This window comes from Callithrix jacchus, chromosome 21 (genome assembly GCF_049354715.1).
Source record: "Callithrix jacchus isolate 240 chromosome 21, calJac240_pri, whole genome shotgun sequence".
Taxonomy (NCBI): Eukaryota; Metazoa; Chordata; class Mammalia; order Primates; family Cebidae; genus Callithrix; species Callithrix jacchus.
In genome coordinates, this window is record NC_133522.1 from 14,129,526 (window position 1) to 14,154,853 (window position 25,328).

A 25,328-nucleotide genomic window follows, 5' to 3' on the forward strand; every position below is an offset into this window, starting at 1 on the left:
AAATCTTTAATCCATCTTGCATTGATTTTTATGTATGGTATAAGGAAGGGGTCCAGGTTCAATCTTCTGCACATGGCTAGCCAGTTATCCTAGTACCGTTTATTGAATAGGGAGAGATTTCCTCATTGCTTATTTTGTCAGTTTTGTCAAAGATCAGATGGTTCTAGGTGTGTGGCCTTATTTCTGTTTTCTCTGTTTTGTTCCATTGGTCTATGTGTCTATTTTTGTACCAGCACCATATTGTTTTGACTACTGTAGCCCTATAGTATAGTTTGAAGTCAGGTAACATATTTTATTTAGTTTTATTCTTTTTATTTATGAATGCCTTGGCTATTTGAGCTCTTTTTTGGTTCCAGATTAACTTAACATCATTACTTTCTAGTTCTGTAAAGAACATATTTTATAGTTAAATAGGTATAGCATTGAATCTGTAAATTGCTTTGGGGAGTATGGCCATTTTAATGATGTTGATTCCTTCAATACAAAAGCATATTTAAAATGCTTTTCTATTTTTTTTTTTTTTTTGCATCATCTTTGATTTCTTTGAGCAGTATTTTGTAGTTCTCATTGTAAAGATCTTAAACCTGCCTGGTTAGCTGTATGCCTAGGTATTTTATTCTTTTTGTGGCAGTAGATAACAGGATTGCCTTCCTGATTTGGCTCTCAGCTTGGCTGTTGTTGATGTATAGGAATGCTCATGATTTTTGTATGTTGATTTTGTATGCTGAAATTTTGTTGAAGTTGTCAACTGAAGGAGCTTTTGGGAAAAGACTATGGTGTTTTCTAAGTATGGAAACTTGTCATCTGCAAACAAAAGTAGTCTGATTTTCTCTCTTCCTTTTTGGACGCTCTTTCTTTCTTTCTCTTGCCTAATTAACCTGGCCACGGTATCCAATACTATATTGAATAGGAGTGATGAGAAAGGGCATCCTTGTCTTGTGCCAGTTTTCAAGGGGAATGCTTCCAGCTTTTGCCCACTTAACCTAATGTTGGCTGTGGGTTTGTCATAGTAAGCTCTTATATTTTGAGGTATGCTCCTTCAATACATAGTATACTGATAGTTTTAACAGGAAGGGACGTTGGATTTTATCAAAAGCCTTTTCTGAATCTATCAGAGATGATTACATGGCTTTCATTTTTAGTTCTGTTTAGTAATGAAGCACATTTATTGATTTGCATATGTTGAACCAAACTTACATCCCAGGGGTAAACCCTACATGATTGTGGTGAATTAGCTTTTCAGTGTGCTGCTGGATTTGGTTTACAAGTATTTTGTTGAGGATTTCTGTATCAGTGTTCACCAGGGATATCGGCCTGAAGTTTTCTTTTCTTTGTTGTATGTCTTCCAGGCTTTGGTATCAAGATAATGTTTGCCTCCCAGAATGAGTTGGGGAGGATTTCTTCAATCTCTCTCTTTCTTTCTTTCTTTCTTTCTTTCTTTCTTTCTTTCTTTCTTTCTTTCTTTCTTTCTTTCTTTCTTTCTTTCTTCTTTCTCTTTCTTTCTTTCTTTCTTTCTTTCTTTCTTTCTTTCTTTCCTTATTTCTTTCTTTCTTTTTTCTTTTTCTTGGCTATAGTTTCAGTAGGAATGATACCAGCTCTTCTTTGTACATCTGATAAAATTTGGCTGTGAATTTATCTGGTCTTGGGATTTTTTTGCTGTTGTTGTTGTTGTCAGTCTATTTATCAGTAATTCAATTTTGGAACTTATTATTGGTCTGTTTAGGAAATCAATTTCTTCCTGGCTTACTCTTTTGAAAGTGTATGCGTCCAGGAATTTATTTATTTATTCCAAATTTTCTAGTTTGTGTGCATAGAGGTGTTTATAGCAGCCTCTGATGGTTATTTTTATTTCTGTGGGGTCAGTGGTAACATCCTCTTTGTCATTTCTGATTGTGTTTATTTGGATCTTCTCTCTTTTATTCTTTATTAGTCTACAAATGATCTATCTATCTTATTGATTTTTCTTCACACACAAAGAAAGACAAAAACAAACAAACAACAAAAAATTCCGCACAGCTGCTGGATTGTTGATCCAGGCAATACTGTTAGTCTAGCCAAGACCATTCTGGACAAAGGAACTGTAAAGATTTCATGAGAAAGAGGCCAAAAGAAGTCACAATAAAAGCAAAAATTCGCAAATGTTATCCCATTAAAGTTAAGAGCTTCTGTGCAGCAGAAGAAACTATCAACAGAGTAAATAAACAGCCAACAGAACGTGAAAAAAATATTTGCAAACTGTTCATCTGACAAAGGTCTAACATCAAGCATTTATATGAAAAGATTTATAAGAAGAAAACAAATAACTTCATTTAAGTGTGAGCAAAAGACATGAACAGACATGTTTCCAAAGAAGACATATATGTGGCCAACAATCATATGAAAAAGCTCAACATCACTGATCATTAGAAAAATGCAAATCAAAACCACAAGGAGATATTATCTTATGCCAGTCATAATGGTATGACTAAAAAGTAAAAAAGTAACATGTTGATGAGGTTGTAAAGAAAAGGAACACTCATGCCATTGTTGGGAGTATAAATTAGTTCAACACAGTGCAATAATCCTCAAAGAGGTAAAAACAAAACTACCATTTGACCCAGCAATCCCGTTACTGGCTATATGCCCAAAGGGGTAAAAATCATTTTACCTTCATGGTAAAATACACATATATGCTCATTGCAGCACTATTCACAATAACAAAGACATAGAATTAACCTAAATGCCCATCAATGGTAGACTAAATAAAGAAAATGTGATACATAAACACCGTCGAATACTGTAAAGCCATAAAAAAAAAATGAGATCAAGTCCTTTGCAGGGACATATATGGAGCTGGAGACCATCATTCTTAGCAAATGAACACAAGAACAGAAAACTAACTACCACATATTCTTACTTATAAGTGGGAGCTAAATAATGAGATCACAATGACACTAAGAGGGAAACAAAAGACACTGGAGTCTACTTGAGGCTCAAGGGTGGTATCGGGGAGAGGAACAAGAGAAGTAGCTATGAGGTACTCTGCTTAGTACCTGGTGACAAAATAAGCTATGAGGTACTCTGCTTAGTACCTGGTGACAAAATAATCTGTACAAAAACCCATGTGACACAAGTTCACCTATATAACATATCTGCAAGCCCCCTAACCTAAAATAAAAGTTAAAGCAAGATGAAAATAAGCTCAATGTAAAAAAATACAAAAATCTGCCATTATAGATACAGATTTATTTAAGTTTATTTGGATTCAACAAGATAAATAAAAATATTTATTGTTCTTATAATATTCAGAAAAGAATTTTCAATGATTTCCTCTTTCTACCTTATGCATGATGGATATTGTATGAAAGGTGTTAAAGGATTTATGCTAAGGATAAAGCAGGATAAGTGACCTAAAAATAATTCTTTAACAGTTCATTTTTACTTGTAAGTGGGAGATGAACAACTAGAACACATGGACAGAGGGAGGGGAACGACACACACCGGGGCCTGTCAGAAGAGGGAGGGTGTAGGAAGAGCGTTAGGGAAAGATCTAAAGCATGCTGGGTGAAATAGCTAGGTTATGAGTTGACAGGTGCAGCAAACCACCATGGCACACATTTACTCACAAAACACACCACAGAACATTAAATACATAAATAAATCAATGTAAAATTTAAGGGAAAAAATGTTCATTTTTACTGAGGTGTTCAGAATCGACTAAGCAGGTATGGGTGTAGGATAACAATTTAAACAGAAAATCAATTTAGATGAGAATCAGTATGTTAGATGGCTTTGTATTTGTCTAACTAAGGCATCATCCTGACTTTGACTAAGTGTGTGCCATTATGGAAAGAGATGAAGTGATAAATGTGATTGATATGTATGCCCTGGTTAATTTTACGTATCAACTTGACTGGACTAAGAAATGCCCAGATGGTTGTTAATACATTATTTCTGGGTTTGTCTATGATGATATTTTCAGAAGAGATTAGCATTTGAATCGGTGTACTACATAAAGAAGACCCCTCCTCACCAATTGGGGTAGATGCCATCCAATCCATTAAGGGCTGGAATAGAACAAAAAGCCGAATAAGATCACATTTGCTCTCTCGCTTTTGGAGACATCTATCTTTACATGCCCTTGGACATTGGACTCCTGGTTCTTGGACCTCCAGATTCTCGAATTTAGAAGAGAGGGTTCCCCATAGTGTTTCCCTGGCCTTCTGACTGAGACAGAATAACACAACCAAACTTCCTGATTCTCCAGCTTGCAGACAGCAGATGGTGAGATTTCTCAGCCTTGATATTCTTGTTAGAAATTTCCTGTAATAACTATGAATAATAAATATACATTGGTTATGTTTCTCTGGTAAACCCTAACTAATACAATTTATGAGCTAGATAGACTAGAATTGAGTATTAAATGGATGGGGTGGAGAAAAAGAGATAAGAAAGAGCCAGATATGTACTCCTAATTTTCTAACAATTAAAAATAGGTGGTCCTTGTATTTTGATAGGAATTGAATAAGAATCTGTACATTGCTTTGGGTAGAATGATAATCTTAACAGTATTAACCTTCCAATCCATGAACATCAAATATATTTCCACATTCTTGTGTCATCTTCTATGGATTTCACGAAAATTTTATTATTTCCCCTGTAGAGATTTTTCACTGTCTTAGGTTGATCCTAGGCATTTTATATTTTTGTAGCTATTATAAATGAAAAGTTTTTTCATATTGTTTGCTGTTGGCATATATATTAATGCTGTTGATTTTTTCTACGTTGACTTTGTATCCTGCAACTTTACTGAATTTATCAGTTCTAAGAGTTTTTGGTGGAAGTTATAGTTATAAGACTATGTCAGCTGCAAAGAAGGCTAATTTAACTTTTGTGTTTACAATTTGAATGGCTTTTATTTATTTATTTTGCCTAGTTGATCTGGCCAGGACTTCTAGCACTATATCGAATAATAGCAATGAAAGTGGGCATCCTTGACATTCTTTATAGAAATAGAAAAAAAAATCTCAAATTTATATCAAATCATCAAAGGTTCTGAATAGTTAAAGCAATCTTGAGCAAAAAGAGCAAAACTGAAGTATCATACGACCTCACTTCAAACTTTATTACAAAGTTTTAGTAACTAAAACAGCACCGTACTTGCATAAAAACAGATGCAAAGATCAAAGGTACAAAATGGTGAACCCACATATAAATTCATGCACTAAAACCAACTCATCCTCAACAAAGGTGCCAAGAACTTATACTGGTACTTACAATGTATTAGTCTATTCTTATGCTGCTAATAGAGACATAACCAAGATTGAGTAATTTTTTTAAACAGTTTTAATTGACTCACAACTCCACGTAGCTGGGGAGGCCTCATAATTGTGGTGGAAGGTGAATGAGGAGCAAAGTCACATCTTACATGGGGGCAGGGAAGAGAGATTGTACGGGAGAACTCCCACATATGAACACATCAGAGAACAGTATAGGGGAAACCACCCCCATGATTCAATTATCTCCACATGGCCCTGCCCTTGACATGTAAAGATTGTTACAGTTTAAGGTGAGATTACTGTGGGGACACAGAGCCAAACCATATCATGGGAAAATGATAAATTGTACTGGGAAAACTGGATAACTATATGAAAAAGAATAAAAGGAGACTTCTATTTCCCAACATAAACAAACAAACTAAAAAGTCAAAATAGGTTAAAGGCTTGAATCTGAGACCCAAAACTATAACATTACTAGGAAAAGAAAACAACACTTAACATGCCTCAAGAGATCCATGAGGCCAATAATTTTTTTTTTTTTTTTGTAGAAGACCTTAGAATTACAATCAGAGCAAAAATAGACAATTGCAATGACATCAAGCTAACAAGCTTCTGCATAGCAAAGGAGTAATAGATAAAGAGACAACCCACTGAATGGGAGAAATACTTGCAACCTGTTTGTCTGATAAAGGGCCAATAAGCAAAATATGTAAGAAACTGAAACAATTAAATAGCAAAAAATAAATGATATAATTTTAAAAAAAAGCAAAATATCTGAACAAGCATCCCTCAAAAGACATACAAATAGCCAAAAGATATCTGAAAAAAGGGCTCAATATCACTAATCATCAGAAAAATGCAAATCAAAACTATAATATATCATCTCTCCTATTTAAAATGTCTTGTGTCATAAAGACAGTCAATAACAAATGCTGGTGAGAATGTGTAGAAAGAAGAACTCTTACACACTCCTGGTGGGAACGTAAATTAGTATAGCCACTATGGAGAACAGTGTAGAGGTTCTTCAAAAATTAAAAATATAACTTCTTAATGACCCAGCAATTCCCTACAGGGTGTATAGCTAGCAGAAAGAACATCAGTATATCAAAGATACATCTTCATTCCCAATTTTGTTGCAGTACTAGTACTATTCACAATAGCCAAGATATGAAATCAGTCTAAGTGGCCATCGACAGATGGATGGATTAGGAAAATGGGGCTTATATACACAATAGAATATTGTTTCGGCCATAAAAATGAATAAAAACCCCAGCCAGGTGCACTGTTTCATGCCTGTAATCCCAGCACTTTGGAAGATCAGGGTGGGTGGATCATGAGGTCAGGAGTTTAAGACCAGCCTGGTCAACATGGTGAAACCCCATCTCCACTAAAAATACAAAAATTAGCTGGCCATGGTGGCAGCTACTTGGGAGGCTGAGGCAGTAGAAATACTTGAAGTGGGACCCCAAAGGCAGAGGTTGCAGGGAGCTTAGATCACACCATTGCACTCTAGCTTGGGCTACAGTGTGAGACTCTGTCTCAAAAATAAAAATAAAATAAAATAAAATAACAAAAATATTTCATTTGCAGCAACATAGATAGAACTGGAGGCTATTATGTTAAGTAAAATAAGCCAAGCAAAGGAAAAGAGATATGGCATTTCCTCATCTGTATGTGGCATCTAAAAATGTGGATCTCATGAAGTTATTGAAGATTGTTGCTTACCAGAGTCCAGGAATAGGAGAGGAGAGGAAGGATGAAAGAAAAAAAAAAGAATAGAAATGTATTCATGACCACTGAACTGTACACTTAAAAATGGCAAAGATGGTAAATTATATATGGATATTATACCTCAATTAAAAATTAACAAATACGTGGCCCTGCTATTTATTTATGTAATCATTTGCAGAGATAAGGGCCATCACAATTAAGCAGAAAGAGTTTTTTTGAATTTTCACACATTAAATTTAAGTTTATTATGAATCATGCAAATGTAAATATTAATCTCATCAATGAAAATGTAAGTCTAATGTTTGCGGCTTAATTATGAGCTGTGTATGAGTTAAACTAAAGGTAAATTTTGCTAAGAAAGACAAAAGGAGATTATTTTGCTAAGAATGTCTCTGTAGATAATGTAGACTCATGTTAATAAGCCAAAAAATGGTTTTACTAATACTAGTCTCTCTAATTAGTGGCAGAGAGTACATTACAAATAATTTCTCAGTCATGGAAGCAAAGGTCAGAATGAAATATATTGAGCTGTGAATACCAATAGTGGAATGAAGACATTGCCATTAACTACAAAGGAACATGAAGTCCACATATATTTTGTCCTTTCTTTTGTTGATGACACTTTTTTAGATAGGGATCACATTGCTTTAATATGTAGGAAACATTGTAATTACTTAAGTGAGAAAGAATTGATAGATAATTCAAGTTGAGATTTCTAAAGAAGCTACTGCCCAAAGCACCACTGTACTTGAGAAAGTAACAAAATTAAAAGCATGAGCAGGTGCAAGACAGATTTTAGTTTGAGTAGCAGATGCTAAAATAGTTTTATTAAATGTCTTCGATTTTTTCTTGGAAGTTGAAGACAAAGTCATCTTTAAAAGGAAGAAGATATGTAAAAGTTTTGAGAAGAATGGAGATTACTTATTATAGCCACTCTAGAGATTCATTTATATATATGAAAAGGAATAAAATATTATAATTGCAATGTTATATTTAGGATCCAGGGAGGAGTCTGGATCATTACTTTATATTGCTATAAATCTTCTTAGATCTGTAGTTTTCTTAATCTGTGTTTGAGAAAAAAATGGATGCCACACTCCTCAGTGCCAACTTGTAGAACTATCCCTGCCCCCAGCACTTATCCACTGGGGCAGAATTTTTGCCCAGAATAGGCATGACAGAAAGCTCCACAGTTATGCCCTAGAAGACTGTCTTAATTTGGAAAAGAACATGAAGAAATGTGTGCTGTAGAGTGTTGTCAAAATAGCTCCATGATATTTGTAGCAATAAGCAATAGAGCCCTCAGAACTGTAACAGAAAGAACCAGATAAGAAGAAACAGATAAGAAGATCCCTCCTGGAACCCTCCTAAATGCCCCAACCCAATCCAGGAGGTTAGGGAGCTTTATCATGCACAAAGCTATATTCATTCAGGAGTAATTAGAGCAGGACAGACTTAATATATTCCTCGTGATACACAGAGATCCATCAACAGGGGCAGGCAGGATGTTCACTGGCAAGAAGAGCATAAGAATAAACACACAATTAAACACTGGATGAACAATAAACTATGCTGACCTAGAGGAATCCAAGATTAAACCTACAATTTTGTTTTAAATGTCTAGAAAACTGTGTGCGTGCTTAAGTCTGTGCCCTATCAGGAGTGATCAAAGAGGAAAAATCTAACAGTGTGAAGCAAAAACATAGATTCCTTGAACTATAACAGTAAATTTCAAGAGATACAAAAATTAAGTAGCAAATAATAAATTTACATGAGCAAAGAATCTTAGACTCAGTCATTCTTATAATCCAAATGTTTGGGTTCTCGCAAAATTCATGTTAAAATCTTTATCTTCCAGGTGATGATACAAGGGGTGAGGCCTTTGGGGAGGTGATTATGTCCTGAGGGAAGAACCCTCATGAATGAGATTTGTGCTTTTATAAAACAAGCCCAAGGGAGCTTGCTCACCCCTTCCACTCTCTGAGGACGCAGTGAGAAGATGCTGTGCTATGAAGTACGAAATGGGATTTTACTAGATGCTGCATATGATAGCCCCCTTGTTCTTGGACTTTCCAGTCTTTGGAACTGTGTTAGAATGGTAAAAATAAATTCATGCTGTTTATAAGCCACACAGTTTATGGCATTTTATAATAGCAGCCCAAGCAGAGTAAGACAACCTTTGTCCAGGAAGTGGCTTATGTTAACTCAGGTAAGAAACCTAGGTAGCCAGAGAAAAAGTTGAAAACAAGCAAACACAAATCTTAGCAGCAACATCAGAGGTTGCACAGTGCAAAAAGAATAAAGTTCACAGAATGAAATCAGACACATCACTAAACAGATACATAATGAAGACAACAAGCACCGGCCGTGGTGGCAGTAGTGGAGGGTAGTGTATGATCATTCAAAGTCACTACATTATTTTAAATAATATAGTCCAGTTTTCTGTAAAAACCTTAAAAGACATGGAAGTAAATGTAAAATATGATCACATACATTAGGTGGGGCAGTGATCAATCAATAGGAACTGATTTTCAAAAAGCTACAATGTTGAATATAGAAAAAAAAGAACTAAAAGGAATCATATCTAAAAATTAAATAGAGATATGATGACAATATCTCATCAGATGCACAATATCAATCCATATAAAAAACTATAAAAATGAACCAAATGGAAGTCTGAAGTAGAAATGTACAATAACCAAAATGAAAATTCACCAGATATTCAACAGCAGATTCAAACTGTAGGAAGATTTAGTGAGCTTGAGAACAGAGCAATTTATATTAAACAATCTAAGGAAAAGAGAGAGGCCGGTGGGGTGGCTCATGCAGATAATCCCAGCACTTTGGGAGACTGAGTTGGGTGGATCAGTTGAGGACAGGAGTTCAAGACCAGATTGGCCAACAAAGTGAAACCCAGTCTCTACAAAACATAAAAATTACCTGGGCATGGTGGAGTACAACTGGAGTCCCAGGTACTCGGGAGGCTGAGGCACGAGAATTGCTTGAACCCAGGAGGCAGGGGAGGTTGCAGTGAGCCAAGATCACAGCACTACATTCCAGCCTGGGCAACAGAGCAAGACTCTGTCTCAAAAAATATTAATAATAATAAAATAAAAAATAAAATAAAAGTTAAGAAAAGAGAGAAAATGGAATGCAAATATAAAAACAGAGGTTAGGAAAAATGTGAGGTTACACTCAATGTAGCAGCAGACATGTAAGGGGATTTCCATAGAAGAGTATAGAAATAGAGAAACAAAAAGTTTGTGTAAAGAACTGAATGCTGAACACTGCAAATTTTATAAAAAAGTGTAATGTTGATTAAGAAGATCAATCAGCTCCTATTAGGCTAAACATAAAGTGACTCACAAAAAAAAATATGACAACCAAAACCTGAAAGCCAAATGTAAAATCTTGAAAACAGCAAGGGAAAACGATGCACTATGAAAAAAGAAATTCCAATAAGATTAATAACTATCCGGTCATCTGAAACTATACACAGCAAAAGACACTGGTGTGATATATTTAAATTGCCAATAAACCCTAACCCAACACGAACAAACAAGAATCATATAGCCAGTAAAGCAGTATTTCAAAAATGAAGTGATAATCAATACATTCCAAGATAAACGCCAAAAGAAAATGTAACTAGCATACCACCTTTAAAGAAATACTAAAGATTTTCTTAGTCTTGAGTTCTAATTCGGTTGCACTGTGGTCTGAGAGACTGTTTGTTACGATTTCCATTTTTTTGCATTTGCTGAGGAGTAATTTACTTCCAATTATGTGGTCAATTTTAAAGTAAGTGTGATGTGGTGCTGAGAAGATTGGGGTGGAGAGTTCTGTAGATGTCTATTAGGTCTGCTTGGTCCAGCTCTGAATTCAAGTCCTGGATATCCTTGTTAATTTTCTGTCTCAACGATCTAATATTGACAGTGTGGAAGTCTCCCACTATTATTATGTGGGAGTCTGAGTCTCTTTGTAGGTCATTAAGAACTTGCTTTATGTATCTGGGTGTGCCTGTATTGGGTGCATATATATTTAGAATAGTTAGCTCTTGCTGTTGCATTGATCCCTTTACCATTATGTAATGCCCTTCATTGTCTCTTTTGATCTTCGTTGGTTTAAAGTCTGTTTTATCTGAGGCTAGGATTACAACCCCTGTTTTGTTTTGTTTTTTCCTCTCCATTTGCTTGGTAAATCTTCCTCCATTTTTTTATTTTGAATCTGACAAAGGGATAATAACCATAATCTACAGAGAACTTAAACAAATGTATAAGAAAAAACAAACAACCTCATCAAAAAGTGGGCAAAGGATATAAACAGACACTTCTCAAAAGAAGACATTTATGCAGCTAACACACACATGAAAAAAAGCTCCTCATCACTGGTCATTAGAGAAACACAAATCAAAACCACATTGAGATGCCATCTCACACCAGTTAGAATGGTGATCCTTAAAAAATCAGAAGACAGCAGGTGCTGGAGAGGATGTCGAGAAATAGGAATGCTTTTACATTGTTGATGGAAGTGTAAACGAGCTCAACCATGTGGAAGATAATGGACCTTTCTTCAAGGATATAGAACTAGAAATACCATTTGACCCAGCAATCCCGTTACTGGGTATATACCCAAAGAATTGTAAAACATTAAGTTATAAAGACACATGTACATGTATGTTTCTTGTGGCACAGTTTACAATAGCAAAGACTTGGATTCAACCCAAATGCCCATCAATGATAGACTGGATAAAGAAAATGTGCCACATATACACCATGGAATACTTTGCAGCCATAAAAAGGAAGAGTTTGTGTTCTTTCCAGGGACATGGATGAAGGTGGAAACCATCATTCTCAGCAAACTAACACAAGAACAGAAAACCAAACACTGCATGTTCTCACTCATAAGTGGGTGTTGAACAATGAGAACACATGGATACAGGGAGGGGAACATCACATACCAGGGCCTGTCAGGGGGTGTGGGAGCTAGGGGAGGGAGAGCAGGGGATAGGGGGATTGGGGAGGGATAACATTAGGAGAAACACCTAATATGGATAACGGGAGCGGGGATGGATGCACCACCATGGCATGCATATACCTATGTAACAAACCTGCATGATCTGCACATGTAACCCATAACTTCAATTATATATATGTGTACACACACACACACACACACACACAAGGATGTTATGGATTGGATTGTGTTTCCCAAATATTTACATGCTAAACTCCTAATATTTAATGTTACTATATGGAGATATGACCTTTATAGGAAGGCTAAATGAGGTCATAAAGGAGGGACCTTGATCAGATAAAACAAGTTGTTTTATAAAAAGAGGAGGGGGGATGGATTTCTCTCCCCAAGTAGACTTCTTCAAGCCAGGAAAAGAGCCCTTTCTGGAAACCAAAACCTGCTGCAACTTTGCTATTGGATTTTTCATCCTCCAAAACTATGAGAAAATGCATTTCTGATGGTTAAACTATGTAGTCTGTGGTATTTTGTTGTGGCGGCTAAGAAGACCAGTAGGATTTGGGACTGAAGAAGTGGGATGCTGCTATTAAAGTGGAACTGGGAGATGAGCAGGGGCTGAAACTTTTGATGTCCATCCCAGAACAAAAGCTTAGATTTTCAGGATTTTTTGGTATAATTATGCACATTAAAAGGTGATTCAATGAGGGCTCAAGAAGAAAAGTGGAAAGCTATAGAGAAAGCCTTTATCATTTTAGAGAATACATATATTTTTCATGAACAGAATACTGGTAGAAATATTAATGTTAAAGAGAGTTCTGTTAAAATTTCAGACAAAGGTGAGAAACATGTTATTGGAAACCGAAGGGTGTGTAAACTTGCAAAGAACATGGCTGAATTGTGATCTATCCTTTCATGGAAGGTAGAACTTGTGAGTGAAAATACTGGATATTTAGTTAAAGATACTTTGAAACAAAGTTTTGACTTTGCTTTCTTCTGACTACCAACAACAAAAAAATGCAATTCTATCAAAGGATTGATTCTAATTTCCTCCTGTGCATAATAGGAATAATTACCTGCCTAATTGAGCTGTTGTCAGATTAATTAAGTAACTAAGTTCAACTTCAAATTCATTTTAAATAAGGCAAAAGATGAGTCTAGTACCACACATAGCTTCCAGATCTGATACTCATATCTATTAAAAGTTTGATAGGTGGTGTCTGTGCTAAATACTTCCCATGAGATTATCACCCAGCCTTACAAGCAGAATGCTATTCATCACTACAAAATCTTCATGCTTCTAGGGAAAGCAAAGATTAAATAAACATCAAACACAGTTACTAACATTTACAAGTCACAGGAATATTCACACTCTGGGCAGGATTTGAGGAATCAAAGCAGAGGAAAACATTCCCCTTTACCCTACAAAACATTTATGTTATACTCAGACTACTTCTAACAAAGATTTTTAATTATGTCTCAAAAGTAACCCAGGACTTAGAGAAAAAAATTCTGGCTTCATGTTCCTACTTTACCTACTAGTCAGGTTGTTTCTTGAACTGTACTGCGCACTGCTAAACTGGGGCTGATAACAAGAATATTGATCATCTTCCATGGTGGTCATGAAACCTTAATGAAATCGTACACATGGCTACTCTGTATCTGACACATTACCGTGCTGCACGGGGTAGCAGTCATCACCACGGCAGTGGAAATAGTTGTTTTAGAGTGGCATAGTGGTGGTAATATACAGATTTTGAGTAAGTCTTAAAGCAAAAATATAAAGCAAAACTAAAAACCCGTACAGGGTTGAAGAGACAAAGATTAATACTGTATTTAGTTCAGTTCTGGCCTCCCTAGTAACCAAATTAAAAATAATAATAATAAAAAAAGGAAACCCTGAATCTCACTTGTAAAATTCAAGGCGATTTACATGGGTTTTTAAAATTAGAGTCAATGATTATACAACATAAAAAGCAATGTCTTCAACTATACTTTTTCAGAATATACATAATTCTTATGAATAGTTTTTATGATAATTCCTAACAAAAACATTGTCTGAGGACTAACCTGCTGAGACTTAGGACCATAATTTTCTGATGAAGATGGTCAGTTTTTTTTTTTCTCTTCTAGTACATCAGAAGTGGGGCCAGCATGTTGCATGCATTATTTTCAATCTTTATGATTTATTGCAAGGTAGGATTAGTATTCCCTTTGATTATAGTTAGTAGGTGGTAAAAAAACATCACATTCTTGCCATTAAACCAGAGAATCTTAAACTTTTGACACACAGATTAGTTTTATATGAATGACCAGTATGATCCTCAGCCTGTCTTTTTCAAATATTAATGACTTACACTCAGGCTTTGGAGAGAAACTGGACAAAAGGAAGTTCAGGGTTCAGCTCCCTGGTGCGTGTCCAGGGATCAGACACTCTCTTTAATTAAGTAGAGATTCTACAGCTTCTTTTTTGTTTCTACCTTACTCAACTTTGATGTGACATTTGATGATATGAACTCGAAAGAAAATTAAAAGTTATATTTAATAATATTATCCATATTTCTTTTATTTCTTCAGAGTGATGATTTACATCTCTGCATCTTCAAATGTTTTCCTTCTACACATACACACACCTGGAAAACTAAAGATATACTCCAGCTCCAAGAACTATAGGAAAGTCAGAGATACAATAAGGGTAATTCAGTAGGGAGTTTACAAATCAAGATATAGTTGTCCAATGGTTCTCCCCTTGCCTTCCTGTAGATCTGTGAATCTGTGTTTTTTCACTCAGCAACACTGCTTCTTTTCTCCCTGTACATACTTCCAGGAAAGCAGGGGAAAGCCATGCTAACTATTTCAGCTGAGTACCTTGAGATGCTGCCTCCCAAATGCAGTGCAATGCATGCACAGCGAGTGTGCCCTCCTCCAGAGCTCTCTGGGGTTGTGTTTGTTAATTCTCTTCTCATGATAAAGTTTCCATCCTCTACCCAAGGTTGATTATTTTCTTCCAGGAAGGTCTATGTTTCTTCAACTCTGGTTACATCCCTTTAAAAAAGTTGACTTTCTTTTTGTGGAAAATACCCTGAGTTGGAATAAGGCTCCATTAAACAACAAGGAATGCAAAACTATCTTTGCATCAATGGTAGGAAGCAACCAGATTTTCCAGGTATGGCCTCTTCCCCCTTAGAGTTTCTATAATTTGGGTGTCTCTATTGAACTGGGGAAATGAAGCCATGTAAGACTTGACCCTTGTAGATTCATAGAATTTCCTTGGATTTTTGAGGTGCTCTTTGATGGTTAATAATGAATGTCAACATGATTGGATTGAAGGATGCAAAGTATTATTCCTGTGTGTGTTTGCGAGGGTGGTGTCAAAAGAGATTACCATTGAGTCAGTGGACTGGAAAAGGCAGGCCCATCCTCAGTCTGGTTGGGGGCACCTTCTAATCATCTGCCAGTGTGGCTAGAATAAAAGCAGTCAGAGGAATATGGACAGGCTAGACCGACTAAGGCTTCCATCTCTATGTTTCTCCTCTGCTGGAAGCTTCCTGCCCTTGGACATCGGACACCAAGTTCTTTCGCTTTTGGACTCTTGGCCTTACACCAGTGGTTTGCCAGAGGCTCTTGGGCTTTCAGCCGCAGACTGAAGGCTGCACTGTCAGCTTCCCTGCTATTGACGTTTTGGGACTGAGACTGATCCGCTACTGGCTTCCCTGCTCCTCAGTTTGCAGGCGGCCTATCGTGAGAATTTACCTTGTGATCATGTGAGTCAATTCTCCTTAATAAACTCTTCTTTGTGTGAATATCTCTGCTATTAGTCCTGTCCCTCTTGAGAATCCTGACTAATACATGCCCTGATATATATTTTGTATCTATGTGATTTGTGTATTCTCCTTACGGATACTGCTTGTTTCAAACCTTTTTTTCTAATATCAACTAAGTTAAAAATAAACCAGTGCTGCTAAATCTTAGCTGACAACTTGATTCCTTACATGTGTAGATCTGTATAATATTATTTAAAATTTTAGACTTTATTATAGGCATGGCCAAGTGGAAATGAAAGCAAGAGATTTTTTTTTTAATTCAAAAATTAAGAATTTTAAGAAAGCAAAAACTGAACATCAAACAAAGAACAGGGTCCTGTGAGCCTGCACAGGTTACAGGTCCCTTAAGCAAGCCCTGGTGTCTCTCTTTGATTGTGTTTCCTGAAAGCAAAGTTTGAGGTTGGGAATCAGATTCAAGTGATTTATTAGAGGGATTGCCCTTTAGAAAGGGCATTTGAAGGAAACAAGAAGTAGAGGGGAAACTAAGCAAAAATGTGGTCTCAGCTGAATACTAAGCTCTTGCTGATCTCACAGGGAAAGCTCTGGAGCAAAAACTCTTCCCAAGTGAGTCAAATATTGGGAGTATTCTAGTTTCATTTACCGAATTGTGGGTAATTCTTCAAATAAGAGACTAACACTCACAGCAGCTGTAAATAGAGTGAAAGTGCTGGTAAAAGGGATCTGGGTTGGGTAACAACATCTTCCACCACAATCCCATTCTTTAATTCTTTGATACTCACAAGTCATCTAATCCAGAGTATCAGTGGCAGACTAAAGCATGGTGCAACAAGAAATGTTAACGGTTTGGCAATGCATGGATAATCATCTGGTAGGAACAGTGTAGGTTCCTAGGCAAATTCAATTTCTTTCTTTCTTTTTTTTCTTTTTGAGACAGAGTTTTCGCTCTTGTTACCCAGGCTGGAGTGCAATGGCGCAATCTCGGCTCACCGCAACCTCCGCCTCCTGGGTTCAGGCAGGATGGTTTCGATGGCAAATTCAATTACTTATAGCATGGTTTAAAAATCGCATTGCCTAATCCTCCCTGTTGCTTTCTAGGAACTATTTCCAGAACTCCATCCTCCCTGTTGTTTTCTAGGAACTATTTCTAGAATAAGATCATTTAAACTCTTCTGATAAGTTAACAAGATTACATTTGACTGTTTGTTTCATTATAAAACACCCGAATGTACAAGATATATTAATGTTTTCTATTGCACTTTATTAAAGTGAATTCATTACAGCCTACTGGTATTTCTGAAATCACAAATGGCTTCTGAGAATATATCGCATCTCGGCACATCACCTTTTTTTACAGGGTTATGCTCATTGTTTCAAGGTGAATTGCCTCTAATTTCAGTACTGAGCATTTTATCCCTCACTGTTGCAGTTATGCGCTGTAAGAGGATTCACTGATATTTCAGAAGAACCCACCAGTATGAAGTCGATGAGACTATCCATCCGTCAAGTGTGAGAAATGTAGCTCTTACTTTCCAGTGGTAAAACTTGGTTCCATTTGCAGTTCCAGTTCCACTTAGTAGCTACAAATTAATTTCAGTCAATTCAATATTATCTCTCTAAAAGCAATCTTCTTTCCCCTAATGACTTCCCCTACATGGAGAGGAGCAGGTGAAGGATGCTTTATTAAATTTTGTCAACAGCATCAACCAATGGGAAACATTTGTTTACAGCTAGTCTCAGTACCCGAGTTCAAGTACATCATTGTTCAACCTACCTCTCCTCAAACACAAGCCTCATGTAGGGGGTTTCTACGTATGATCTGTCCAGCTTCACCTGTTTCCAAATGTATATTTTAGCAATGTGCCCAAACCATATCCCTTTTGCACCTATTAGTCTATTTTCAAACATTGATACTCTGCCAACTCCTTTTCAACCTCTGGCTCTTAACTTCTACTCTTCCCCTCCACTAATCTGCCTTGGACATTTTTTCAAAGCCATGAGCTTGAACAACCGATGAGACAGAAGTCTGTGGTAATTCAATTTTCCAGAGGCAATAATCAACAAATTATTATTGTAGTGCCAATGTTTATTATGAAAACAAGAGTCTGTGCATAAATACCTAAATTCTAAATATTCTCACATTTTAGAATGACAACCCTGAGGTGCATTCCACAAGGTTCTTTGGAGTGGGGGGTGCTTGTTCTAGGTCTAGATGCTAAAAGCAGTGACCAATCATACAGCCTTTATTGTTTTTTATTCTTATCTTCTCTCATTCTCCCCACTCCTTCATTTCTGCTTCTTAAAATCTCTTTTCACATCAACTGCTTCTGTACAAGTCCTTGTCTCAGGCCTTATGTTAGAGGAACCCAAATAAAGATGATTTCCATTTAAAATGGCCTTAGAAAATAGAACCCTCTGAAAAACTAATCAGCTATGATAAAGACCTTACTTCTGAGGACAGGCCGAGGAATATGATGATAAAAGCTGTGATGGCAACATAAGGGTAGACTTCTGTGAATTCTCCAGACTGTGTCAAAGCTTCCCTCAATCTTCTAAACAGTACATAACTGCTTTGTGGAATACATGCTAAGACACCAGATGCATCAGATGTTTTACAAAATTGTAAGTCATCTCCTCAAATGACTCATATCTCCCCCTATTAACTCCGGAAATAAATAAGTCAGCAGCATAGTCCAAGGGAGGAATTATATGTCTGATATTAGAGAAAATATTAGATGTAACAAAAGAATTAAAAGAATGTGTTCCAGTAAAAACTGGAAAACGTAACTGGAAATAGATCTTGAGGAAGCAGAATTATGGTAGGGAAAAATATAACAGGGCATATGACTGACCTACAAGCCTCATTTAACAGCTCAGTATTAAACAGTCTAGCATTGGCACTTAGCAATGAACCCAAAGATGATACTCTTAATCGTTACGGAATAACTTCCTGAGCTTGGATGTGACAATGACTGCGATGTGGTGGACAGTTTCTGGGCATGCTGCTCACGTATCACCTCAAATACTTTCACAACTTACACTTTTATATCTCAGGGCTTGTTTTTGAGGCCATGAGAGCTGACTCACACCAGGTGAAGGGCAACCTCAGAGTGTGAGTTAATTCCCATGTCTGGGAACAACATTTAACTAATAAGGAAAGATTCATTGCTAACTAAATGCTTCCACTTCTTAGCCTTCAAAGACATAATCCAGAAGCACATTATGTAGGTTTCTCAGGAAGTTCCATGGGTACTAAACCCCAGTTGCCATAGAATGGTCAGTTGGACAATATCCACTTTCCCAGCTTTCTCTCATTTCTACTTTTTTCTTTAGGCTGTCTTATCCAAAGAGCATTACCTGCACTCAAGTCCTTGAATTAGGCTCTGCAGTCGCAAAAATAAAATAGATCAGAAATAAAATATATTTCTATGAGAGCGATGTTTACTTAAAGGTCATCTATAGTAAAATCTACCAAATAAATCTTTTCAAACCTTCTATATCCATTGATCATTTCCTCCCTGCAAATAGTCAGAATCAAAAGTGTGATTAAAGGAAGAATGATTTCAAGGGATCCATTGGAGTGATGAAATTTCCTGAATCTGGATAATGGTGATGGGTGTACAACTTGATAAATTACTGGAAATTATTGAAATATATACTGAAAATAGATGAGTCTTATGGGATACAAACCGGATCTCAGTAGACCAGTTAAAATCCAAGTGAAAGCCCATGAAGGAGAACAATATTTTAAAAGCATATTAGATAAAGCATCAAAACAGAATGTCTCACTGATTTTTTTCCTCAGGACTCTTGTTTTATTACAACACGATTTCTTAAACTGAGATCAGAAGACCTCAGTGATCTTTATACATTCTCTTTATACATACTCTTATTAAGAGTAATGTAATTAAGGTTTGGTAGACTTTTTGTCATCTCTGCCATTTGACTTAGGGAAAAAAAAATCTCTATTTTGCCTTAAGTAGGCAGACACTCTAGAATTCAGAAGCTCAACTATAGATAAGTGAGGACATTCTTTCCCTGAGTTATGAGAAAGGATGTGTCTATATCCAGGGAGAGACCTTAGTGTGAAACCAATATAATTCATGTGTGATTTGGGACCTAGAAAACTCTTTGTGAGAATTCTAATTTTAACTGCCTAGAGACAGTTAAAATTCTGTGAAATTTCTGCCTCAATGTGATTTAAACATAAAATGGGATGGGTTTTAGACAAAAAGGTCATCCTAAATACGGGCATTTATGTACAGTATAATGTTGTTGTACATAGAGTTCAATATATTTGTTTTATAAGGAGACAACATTAGAAACCAACAGCACTAACAAGTTTGATCAAAATAAACTTTTATATTTAGAGTAAGTAATTTTCCCCAAAAAAAGTTATTTGCTATGTAACTAAGTTCAAAAAACAATATACTATTTGTGTGTTGTAGGATAATTATCACTATCTGCTTTACCAAATCTCCAAATTGGAATGATTGTTTACAGTTAAAAAAAAAAAAAAGTTTTTCATCTTGCTAAGAAACGGTTAATGTACTGTTCAGGCCCAGTGTCTTTAACATGAATGAGTACTCAGTGATAGAGATTCCCTGGATTCCTTTTTGCCATCTTCAACACATGACTTTAAGATTCTCCTGATGTTATTCTGCTAACTAACGAAGGGGAGCGACATTCAGGAAGATCTTTGAGGTTTAAGTGATAAGGACAAGAAATGACAAACATCTTTATAATGCAAATTCCATTGCTACAAATTTAATCAGAAATCTCTAACTGCAGAGGAAGCAAGAAAACATAGCTGAGTTGTGTACCCAGGATAAAGATAAATAGGTTTTTTGTCATGTAGAATCATCTCTACCACATCTCATTAACTAATTTGGGCCATTGTGTGGCCCACTGTCACACTCAGAGAAAACCGCAAAGTCAAAATCCTAGAAGTACATCTTCCAAAGAGCATAGTGCACTCTTCCTCCCAGCCACGGCTGATTGGACAAGATTGCACTTGGACTCCTGCGGAAGTTCCTAGAGCTGCCTTGAATCTGTAATGGCCTTTTAGTAATTGTTCTGAAAAGTCTTGCTTGATGGAATTTTCTTACATGTTCGTTTGGATGCATGTATTTATATTAAAACCACATAAGTTGTAGTAACTTAAAGGAGTCCCCATTCTTTAATAAAATCTTGGGGCTGGGCGCGGTGGCTCACGCCTATAATCCCAGCACTTTGGGAGGCCGAGGCGGGTGGATCACGAGGTCAAGAGATCGAGACAATCCTGGCCAACATGGTGAAACCCCGTCTCTACTAAAAATACAAAAATTAGCTGCGCCTGTAGTCCCAGCTACTCGGGAGGCTGAGGCAGGAGAATTGCTTGAACCCAGGAGGCGGAGGTTGCTGTGAGCCGAGATCGCGCCATTGCACTCCAGCCTGGGTAACAAGAGCGAAACTCTGTGTCAAAAAAAATATCTAATTACAGTATTCTACTTTAGTCCTCATCTCTGTCTCTGAACAGTTCCACTGTAATAATCATAAACACTTTAAACTCAACAAATAAAAACTTATATTCTAGCTTTTATGTATTTTTCAATGGCAGAATTTTCTAAGCTTCTCAGACCAGAGACCAAGTTTAACTCACTTAACTTCTTCCTTGGAAATTGTGCACATCACACACCTTTTTGTCTTTGTTTCTAATCCTTGTTCATTTTCTTCCATTTGAAAATCATCCCTCTAGGACTTATTGCGTATATTATGGTACTTATTGTGTCTATAGAAATCATCCTTTACCTCAAATTGTTGCGAATTCATTTTATACACTGTTCGACTGATTCTAATCATGTTGCTCCCAATTAAAAATGTGCAAATCACTATTTAGCACCCAACTAAAAGTTTTCATAATAGTTGGTTTAGAATTGGTATTCTTTAAAAATAAAGCTGTGGCCCATCTTTCGATTTTCTTCCATTGTCAAATTAATTCTATATTCTCTATAAATTGATATATACTTCTGTTCATTGGCATCCTAATGCTATGGTTTGAATGTGTCCCCTTTAAAATTCAGGTGTCACAAATCTGACAGTATTAAGAGAAGGAGACTTTAAGAGGTGGTTAGGTCATAAGATCTCCTCTCCTATGAATGGGATTAAGGACTTTATAAGAGGGGCTTCAGTCAGTGTTCTTCTTTCTTGACCATCTGCCGTCCACACATGAGGGCACAGGTTCCTTCCCTCCAGAGGACTAAACAACAAGATACCATCTAAGAAACAGAGAGTAGCCCTCAAAAAAAAAAAAAAAAAATTGAGTCCTGACCAAAATAAAAGAAACCACCGTATCTGCCAGCACTTTGATCTTAGACTTTCTGGCCTCCAGACCTATGAACAAAATCAATTTCTGTTCTTTATAAGTTGCCAAGTGTTAGACACTTTATTATAACAGCACAAACAAGCTTAACATCTACTTTAAGGCAAAACTGTATATTGCTTCCTTTAGTTGAACTCCTTTATTCTACTCCAGACAAATTCAATTTCTTGCTCCTTTTTGAAATGTATTGACTTGTTTTTTATTTTTCAAAAAAAAAAATTACATGTGTTTTTGCCATGAAGTTCTTTGTGTATATAGTTAATTTTTCTTTAATTTAGCACTAATAATATTTTATTTGAATGGTGGCTTAAAACCAAAACAGATGCTAAAAAATAGCTGCATATTATTTAATGTGTCTTGAATGAATGAATAAACTCACTCTACTGATGAAACAAATTATTTCAGAAAAATTAATATTGCCTTGCCAATAATTACTTGAAACACATAATTCTCTTTTATGTATATTTTAATGTCAACTTGGGATGTCATGTTTTCTATTCTTGAGATATAAGCCTATAGTCTCTCTTTTTTTTTTTTTTTTTTTTTTTTTGAGATGAAGTTTCCCTCTTGTTGCCCAGGCTGCAATGCAATGGTGTGATCTCTGCTCACCACAATCTCGACCTCCTAGGTTCAAGCAATACTCTTGCCTCAGCCTCCTGAGTAGCTGGAATTACAGGCATAAACCACCATGCCCAGCTAAATTTTTTTTTTTTTTTTTTTTTAGTTGAAATGGGGTTTCACCATGTTGGCCAGGCTGGTCTCCAACTCCTGACCTGAAGTGATCTGCCCACCTCAGCCTCCCAATGTGCTGGGATTACAGGTGTGAGCCACCATGCCAGGCCAAACCTATGGCATCTTAAAATCTATAATGTTTTCCCTCTCTATCCTACTTAAGTCAATCAGATCATTTTTGTTCTGACTCTTTCTTTACATTGTAAATTCAGCCAAAATGACATTAATTGTGGTTTATATATAATAGAAATAATCTAATGTATCAAATCTAAAAGTTAATAAATGAGGTGAGGCATTATGGAACTTCAGGGTAATCAATGTCTACATCACTTGGGATGTTTAAGAATTATTTTCAAAAACATCGATAAAGTCAATTTTCCTAATTATGTTATCTTTCTTCAGAAAATCAGCATTCGTTATTATATTTTGCTTATTAACTTGTATGTTTCACCTTTCTTCAGAGAATCAGCATTGATTTGTTATTATATTTTGCTTATTAACTTGTATTTGTTTCACCTTTCTTCAGAGAATCAGCATTGATTTGTTATTATATTTTGCTTATTAACTTGTATTTGTTTCACTTAACTACTGGTTTTGCAAGTCTTTTCCCACTAGGTTTCATTGTTAATATGAATTGCATTGGGGTCATTATACATTAAATAGTCTTAGATAGATGAACCTAAGAAATTGTTCCTCATATCTGATATTTTGTCAGATGCAAAATGCATTATAAATTCCGAAGAACTGACTTATAAATGAACATTGGAATTAGCATATTTTTATCAGCAGAGATTTCTCATATTTTCACTGTCTTACTGGAATCATAATTTGGTAAATGCTTAGGCACATGCTGAAAATATGACTGCTCCTGTTATAAAAGTAATCCTCACTTATATATCAAAAATAACACAATGAAATGAAAGGAAATGATTGGTTTGTAGCTTTTTATTTCAGGTGACTTACTTCTCTGCATAGTCTCCCTCTTTCTTTTCTTTTTTTTTTTTTTTTTTGACAGTGTCTCACTCCGTTGCCCAGGAAGGGCTCACTCTGGAGCCCCCTCCTTTTTGAAGTTGTGTATGCAGACATCCTTTTTGACGGAGTTGATGATCTGTTGGAGAGCCATGCCAGGTTTGAAGGCAGAAATGCCATTTTCATTCACCCTGCCTTTTCTAGCCATGGTGCACATAATTCACCTCCCTCGTATGAAGCAGAGGTTACATGCTGTGTAAGTGACAGGGGAAAGGACCCTTAGGGTGAATTATACCATATGTCTTCAGATGCCTTGGTACTCTGTTAAAAGAACACACCTCCAGGTAGGATGTGAAGTATTTACTGTTTTATCTCAAATTCTAGTAACATTAACTTGACTTGACTTTCACTTTTGGAGAACAGACATAGTATTAATAGGAATGTTGTAAGTAGAAATTAAAATACATTCACGTAGGTGGATAAAATTGAATATAAAACTGATTTATAGTGTGTAAGGCACTCTGTTGATCTTAGCACCTTTAATCTTGTATGACTTTTACAGGCCTCTAGCAATGGACTTAATTCTTGCTGTCATTGATTCTAACTGATACTTAAAGATTCAAATCATCACATTGAAAGCATATATTTTAAAACAAATTTTTAAAAATATGAAAAATAAAGGAACAGAAGAAATTAAAACTCGATTTTTATTATTTAGGTCCTAATGGGGAATAAAAGACATAGCCCATTTGTTTTAGTGACTGTGTCTATTTGGTGCCTGTCATATGAGAAATAATAATAGTTCTGGTCAGATGCCACAGATTATGTCTTTAAAACAAACACGTGTGTGCCTTTGCCCAATAGTCTCAAAAATATTTCGTATTGAATGTGAATGTCATAGTCTAAAGTTACTATTAAGATGTGTGATTAATCGTGTACTTAATATTATAAAAATACAATTAAACGTTTAATATTGTGTCTGAAGACATTTACATATGAGTACACTCTACTTTCAGAAATTTCAATGATTGATGTTTCTGTTGAATTTCCTGTAGCCATCCAGATACACTTACACAGTGATGATGCTAATTTAGTGTAGGTATGTTAGCATGTTGGAATCTTTATCACCAGACCCAAGTGTAGAATTGACCAGATACACTTACACAGTGATGATGCTAATTTAGAGTAGGTATGTTAGCATGTTGGAATCTTTATCACCAGACCCAAGTGTAGAATTGACCAGATACACTTACACAGTGATGATGCTAATTTAGAGTAGGTATGTTAGCATGTTGGAATCTTTATCACCAGACCCAAGTGTAGAATTGACCAGATACACTTACACAGTGATGATGCTAATTTAGAGTAGGTATGTTAGCATGTTGGAATCTTGATCACCAAACCCAAGTGTAGAATTGACCAGGAAGAAAATAATAGAGAAATATATGACCTATTAATCCCTCTATATCTGAAATTTTGGAATAAACTCCATCTCCTTCAGTCTCTTACTGTGTCCTTTTACCTCTC